The 6,183-nt window shown below is 41.3% G+C and overlaps 1 pseudogene; it reads left to right on the top strand.

Moving 5' to 3' along the window:
• Positions 1-3,455: 3,455 nt before the first annotated feature.
• On the top strand, positions 3,456-5,066 carry LOC110596945 (uncharacterized; annotated as a pseudogene).
• The last annotated feature ends 1,117 nt before the right edge of the window (positions 5,067-6,183 follow it).

Below are 6,183 nucleotides of genomic sequence, written 5' to 3'. Positions count from 1 at the left end.
AGCCAATCTCCCCCCACCAAAAGAAAAAAATGCCAAATGTTTTTTTCTGATAAAAACAGGCTGATGATAGTGGGGAGAGGCATGTGAGAAATATATGAACTCTAGATAAAACAGTGAGGTGGGAGGGGAAGGGAGTTGGTAGGGGATGAGAAATAATGGTGGAATATGATTGTAATTATTATCTCAAGTACATTTTTGAAGAAAGAAATTTGTTTAGTTCTAAGTTCAAAACACTTGAAACACTTAAATTGCTATAATTGGTGAATAGGTACAATGGAATACTTTGAGCACTTAAAGGAACAAACCACTGGTAAATGGAAACAGAGATAAATATCAAAATAATTACACTGAGTGAAAGAAGCCAAAAAAAGTCTATGTGATATAATTCCATTTACATAAAACCCTAGAATAAGCAAATTAACCTACAGTGACAGCAGAGAGGTTGGTGGGTGGTTGCCTTAAGAAAGAGACAGAGAACCATGAGGATAGAAGCACAAAGAAATTTGGGGTGGTGATGGATCTGCTCATTCTCTTTATTGTGATGATAATTTCTTGGGTGTGCACATCTGTCAGTACTGATGAAATCACACACTTTAAACATGAAGTTTATTGGATGTCAATTAGACCTCAATAAAACTGTCTTTAAAAAGAGCTACCTGAATTTTATAATATCTATTTTAAATTGTCCCCTTTCCATCATCATACCAACAATCTTTCACTGTAGCAAACTTACTCATGTAACTGCTTCAAATACACCATTTTCTTTGACCTTTACTTTATATAAACATGAATGTAAAAGAAAATTACTATTAAATAGAAAAGTGAACAAACTGGTCTCCCTGGATTGCACAGTTGTCTGTTTACTGGCTTCAAATTAAGTCTGAATGTTTAGCTCAACTACTAGTAGTGAAGGCTCAGTCACTGAATACTGAAAACATCACCATTGCAAGCTGCTCTAAGGCAATTCACTAATTCAAATAAGTATTTACTGCACATGTGCTCTCTGTATGGCACTGTTGAAAGGGCTGAATTTCATGCAGAATAGACAGTAGCAAATTACAAAGTTATTCTATGTCTTGTTTTGAAATAATTTGTAAGGTTTAGCAACACTTAAATCACATGTTGAAAGAATAGCTATGGAAACAGGCCACAGACAGCTTAGAACTGTGACTCTTCTAATTAAAGGTTAAAATAATAAATTTCATTGATAATGTGACTGAAAAACTGTATCCTAAAAGCTTAGATTTCCAAAATAACAAGTATCTCTCATATCTTAAGTGAAGTCAGAAAAAAAAACATTAAAAATTACTTCCACACACAGCAAGTATGGAGTCTGCCAGCTCTAAGAGGTCTTTCTAGCTTAGAAATATAAAAAGATGTGAAGACAGACCCCAAATGATTTTTTTAAAATACCAATAACAATAGGAAGTTTTAAGTAAATTCTCTAACAAAGAATACTCTGTAACAGCATATTCTTCATTACTGAGCTCAGCTAACTGGACCAAGAATGGAAATTATTATATCTTATAGACGATACAAGCTTAATTATTCAACACAAATAAAACCATCCATAGCTCCGCCACAATGTTCAAGACACTTTACAGCTTAGCAAGGGCATCCATTTGAAAACCTTCCACAATTCCTTTCAATGATACTACCCTTTTGAGGTCGTTTTGAAAGACCCCCAGATCCCCCAACCCGGAATGGACCACGCGAGACACTGGATGCAAACAGCAGGAGGGTTTATTCTCACACAGGCGCCTGTGGGTGCACAGCAAAACCTCAGCCGGAGCTTTGGTGACTGGCACACCCGGGCTCGGGGGTACAGAGTTTTTATAGGAAGCAGGGGGCAAGGTTTCAGCCTAGCACAGTAACAGTTATTCTATTGGTTTATCTAAGTTCCTCTAGGTTCAGCCCCTTAGGTCACCTGGGGGGTAAACTTGTTTTTTCCACTTTATGTTCTCAGAAAAGAAACCCATAAATTGCATCCTATTCTTTTAGTTCCTGTTTTTACTCTATTTGCTCAAGCTTGGCCTTCCCAAGATTATCTATATGGAACATCTGGTGGTGGCATTGTATAGAGCTTGGAGTGTTACCTGCAGCTGGGAAGTGCTACGTGCAGCTTGTGGGGTTTTAACATGGGGGTTGTACATGGGAACATCCTGTAGGGCACAGGGGTTAGAATTCCTAAAGTTGGGTTTGGGGCCCTATAGTCCTTCAGTTTCTGTAAAAGAATCCAAAACCTGCTCCGTTTCTGTACAATGAATCGAAGTGTTTTCTACTCATGTATAACCGATTAGAACTAATGAATAATTTAAAAAAAAGAACCCAGCAAACTCATGCCAGGTACACAAAAATCTATAAAAATCACTTGTCAGCAATAACTGTGAATGGAATGTGCTACAGATTCCCTCAGAAAGTTACTCTTCTAAATTTTTTTAGGTGGTTCAGAACTGTCATGTTTTGTATTCTCAAAGGTACAATTTTGCTAAACCATAAGCTTTTAGTGAATTTTGGTTGACATGATTTCTCTGCATGTGTTCCAAACACATCATACCCAAATTTATATCTACATTAAACACTACTAATCCCAAGTATTCAGTAACCATGGAACCCAGAGTATGAGCTCTCCAAGCACAGTATCCAAGTATTCTCATCTTCTCTGAGAAACAATATCCACTAAACAAAAGATGAAACCAACCATAGTATTCAGCTATTGCATCTTCTATTTATTGATTTTTGAAGTTTTACAAATGAAAATGGTTTGCTTTAGGTAAATTGGTGAAAAAAAGCACAGATATTTAACTGCTTATAGTTAAAATTATGAAACTTTACATCTCACCTCTGATACTGATTTTAATTACAACTGTGAAATAACACCTGCTACAGCTTGAGTTCCCTTGAAGCTAAGAGCCAATTTGTAGTTCCTCATGATCTCTCCACTGTCAATTACTGCCCTCCAAATGCATTTTAATTTGAAGAAAAACTCTGTTTCATGGAGTAAGATCTACTTGTAATTTGCAATGTGCTGGGCACTCTGCTTACCAGTTTATATGCAACAGCTCTGCTCATCCTCACAATAATGCTATAATGAAGAATATTATAGACAGGTAGAGTGTCACTGACCTTAATATACTTGTGGAAGTCACTGAGCTACTTCTCATTACTAACAGCACACAGTATATCTTGAAACTTTTATCAAGAGGGCCCCAAATGGGACCACACCTGCCAGAGAATATGGATTCATCCCATTGTGAATACCTCCCATTTAATCTCAGCACATTTATTTTTCTCTATTCACCTTAATCTGATCATCTGCTTTGGCCTTTTCAAAAAAATTGTCCTCATGTTTATCAACACTGGTCTTCCATTTGTTTTACAGGAGGAGAAAGATCTCTATAGGAATCTTCTGAATAAAGATTCTGGTTTAGCAAAACTGCAGAGCGCACGACCAGATGGCGGGTGGCCTTGGAGCAGCCACTGCAGCAGCAGCTTGTGGAACCGAGATTCCCCAGCCCTCCCTGAGCCCCCAAACTGCCCGGGACCCCCTCCCTGGCCTCGATGGTGCCATGGTGCTCAGTTGCCTAGCTCCAGCCCTGCCGCCTGGCCCCAGGCCCAGCCTCAGCCACCCCCTCCTGGAGCCGCCCAGTGCCCCAGCCCCCCCCCAGGCCCGTCGCCTTCCTCTTCCCAGAGCGCTGGTCCACCCCACTTCTCTGGCCGCCCCCCACCAACCCACTGGCCACAGTGTTGGTGGAGTTGGAGGAGGCCCTGCTTCCCTCAGGCACTGAGCAGGCAAAGAGGGGGAGGGTGGTGGCAGCGGGGGCGGGGGCAGGCAGCAACAAGGCCCCTGGTGGGCCCCAAAGCACAAGAGCAGCCACAAAAAGACCCAGTCGGGTAAGTCCATCCAGCTGGTGGTGGAGACCATCCGCAGGCTAGGCACAGGTGGCTCATCGCTGGCCCGCATCTACACAGAGGCCAGGAAGGTGGCAGGGTTGACCAGCAGAACAGGTGCGCATCTACCTCAAGTACTGGGTGCCCACATTGGTGCAGAACTACACCCTGCTGCAGGTCAAGGGCACGGGCGCCATCCGTTCCTTCAAGTTCAACTGCAAGAATCTGGAGGCCTGCAAGTGGCACGTCCAGCCCCTGCGCCTGCGGTGCACAAGCACAAGCACTGACACACCAAAGGTGCCACTGCCAATTAGCTCCTGCCCCCAAGACCATGCTTCCAAGGACAAGGGCAGCAGGCAGCAGAGGTGTGGAGTAAGAAGGTGAAGAAGGCAGCCAAGCCCAGTGGCCCCAAGGTGCCCAAGGGCCGCAAGTGTGTGCCCCTGCCCCCAAGCTTCTGAGGTCGAGGGGGTGGTGGCCCTCCTGGGGGGCGTGGCCTCCCCTCCCCCATGCGCCATGGAGAGATTTTGGAAACAGCCCCGGGGATACCCTGATTGGCTCTGCCCTTGGCAAAGGCCATCGCCATAGTTACCGCCCCACCCATGTGCCAGTGGGCAGGGCCCCAGTTAGCAGGCTCACAGCCGGCCCCCTCCCTCTTGCCACCTCTGGGCTCTCCACAATTGCTCTATCACTCTCATCTCCCCACCACCCCACCCCCTCACCCCTGCCTCCGGGAAGCCCAATAAAAGATTGTTGACTTTGATTAAAAAAAAAAAAAGAATTCTAGTTTAGACAGAAAGATTTAGAAGTCGACCTTGATAGCACACTCCTGTAATCTCAGCAGCTCTGGAGGCTGAGACAAGAGAATCTCAAATTCAAAGCCAGTCTCAGCTATGGTGAGGTGCTAAGCAACTCAGTGAGACACTGTCTCTAAATAAAATATAAAATAGGTCTGGGTATGTGGCTTTGTGGCTGAGTGCCCCTGATTTCAATCCCTGGCACTCACCCCCACCTCAAAAAAAGAAGGATATAGAAATGTGTATCTTCATTTTGCAAGTCACCTTTGAATAGTTTTCAGTGCTAAAAATTAACCAATGTGCTGACATTTTTATATATTTCCTATTTTATTGCCTATGTGATGCCATCACCTTTAAGACACTTAGAACATTCTTATTCTATGTACCACTCAGAATAAAAATTGCCATGTGGTTACAACATGCCAATTTTAAGATTCCATTAATCTCAGATGTGCATCTAAAAAAATCAATGAAATGCCTTAATTATAAACCACAAAATTATATGGTAAATTATTTGTTTTCCTTCTAGTTAACTCTTATGTCTCTCTAATGTAAAACTCCATAAAGGCATGCATGTTTTGTCCATTTGACAACATACCCTCCACGCTTAAAAACTGGAACATTTTTAATATCTTTGTCATTTTTTATGTATTTAGTTTACTTGAGAACATTTGAATATTAAAAAAATAATGATTTTTAACAGTATTTTTAACAGTACTGACCGATTTTACTCTGGAACATTTTACTTGCTCAAATGACTTCTCAGGTCAAAGAGATTCAATATATCTCTAGACAATTGAAAATATATTCTCTTCCAAGAAGTCTTCCCTTACATGTTTGTTTCCACAGCACCTTTCAATAGTAATAAGCAACAAACATCTGGTCACAAGAATTTTATAAGATTTTTTAAAAATCAAATTAAACATTCTTTTTAGAGTTAAACAAGTTGAAGAATTTTTTTGTTATACTGTAGCTAGCTTGAGCTAGAGTTTATTTTAATTCTTCTCTATCATAACTAGCAGTGTTTCAAATGAAAAGATAATTTGTAAAGAGCCAAACCATGAGGACTGGTATATGCACATCTATCTACATTTTCCAAATTTGTTAATATAAACACAAGTATAAAGGGTTATTTTAAAACTGATTGCAGCTGGGAATTGTGCTGCTTGCTTGTAATCCCAACAATTTGGGAGGCTGAAGCAAGAGGATCCCAAGTTTGAGTGCTTCAACAGCTTTACAATTTCCCGTTTCAAGAAGAGGAGAAAGGGCTGGAACTCAGTGGTAGAATGCCTCTGGGTTCAATCCCTAGTAAGTAACCCACCCCCCAAAGTGATGACACGAATGTATATTCTACTGAACTCAGACCTGCAATCGTACACACTGCTATCACTTCACAACTCTATTGTCACACCAAACTGCTAAAATGATTCTAGTGTTTATTTGTCAACATTTTTAATTTGAATTCCCATTAAACACAGACAAAATTTCGACAGAAATC

Source organism: Ictidomys tridecemlineatus, chromosome 10, assembly GCF_052094955.1.
Source record: "Ictidomys tridecemlineatus isolate mIctTri1 chromosome 10, mIctTri1.hap1, whole genome shotgun sequence".
Taxonomy (NCBI): domain Eukaryota; kingdom Metazoa; phylum Chordata; class Mammalia; order Rodentia; family Sciuridae; genus Ictidomys; species Ictidomys tridecemlineatus.
The sequence above is the reverse complement of the archived record's forward strand: the minus strand, read 5'-3'. Positions and strand labels throughout refer to the sequence as shown.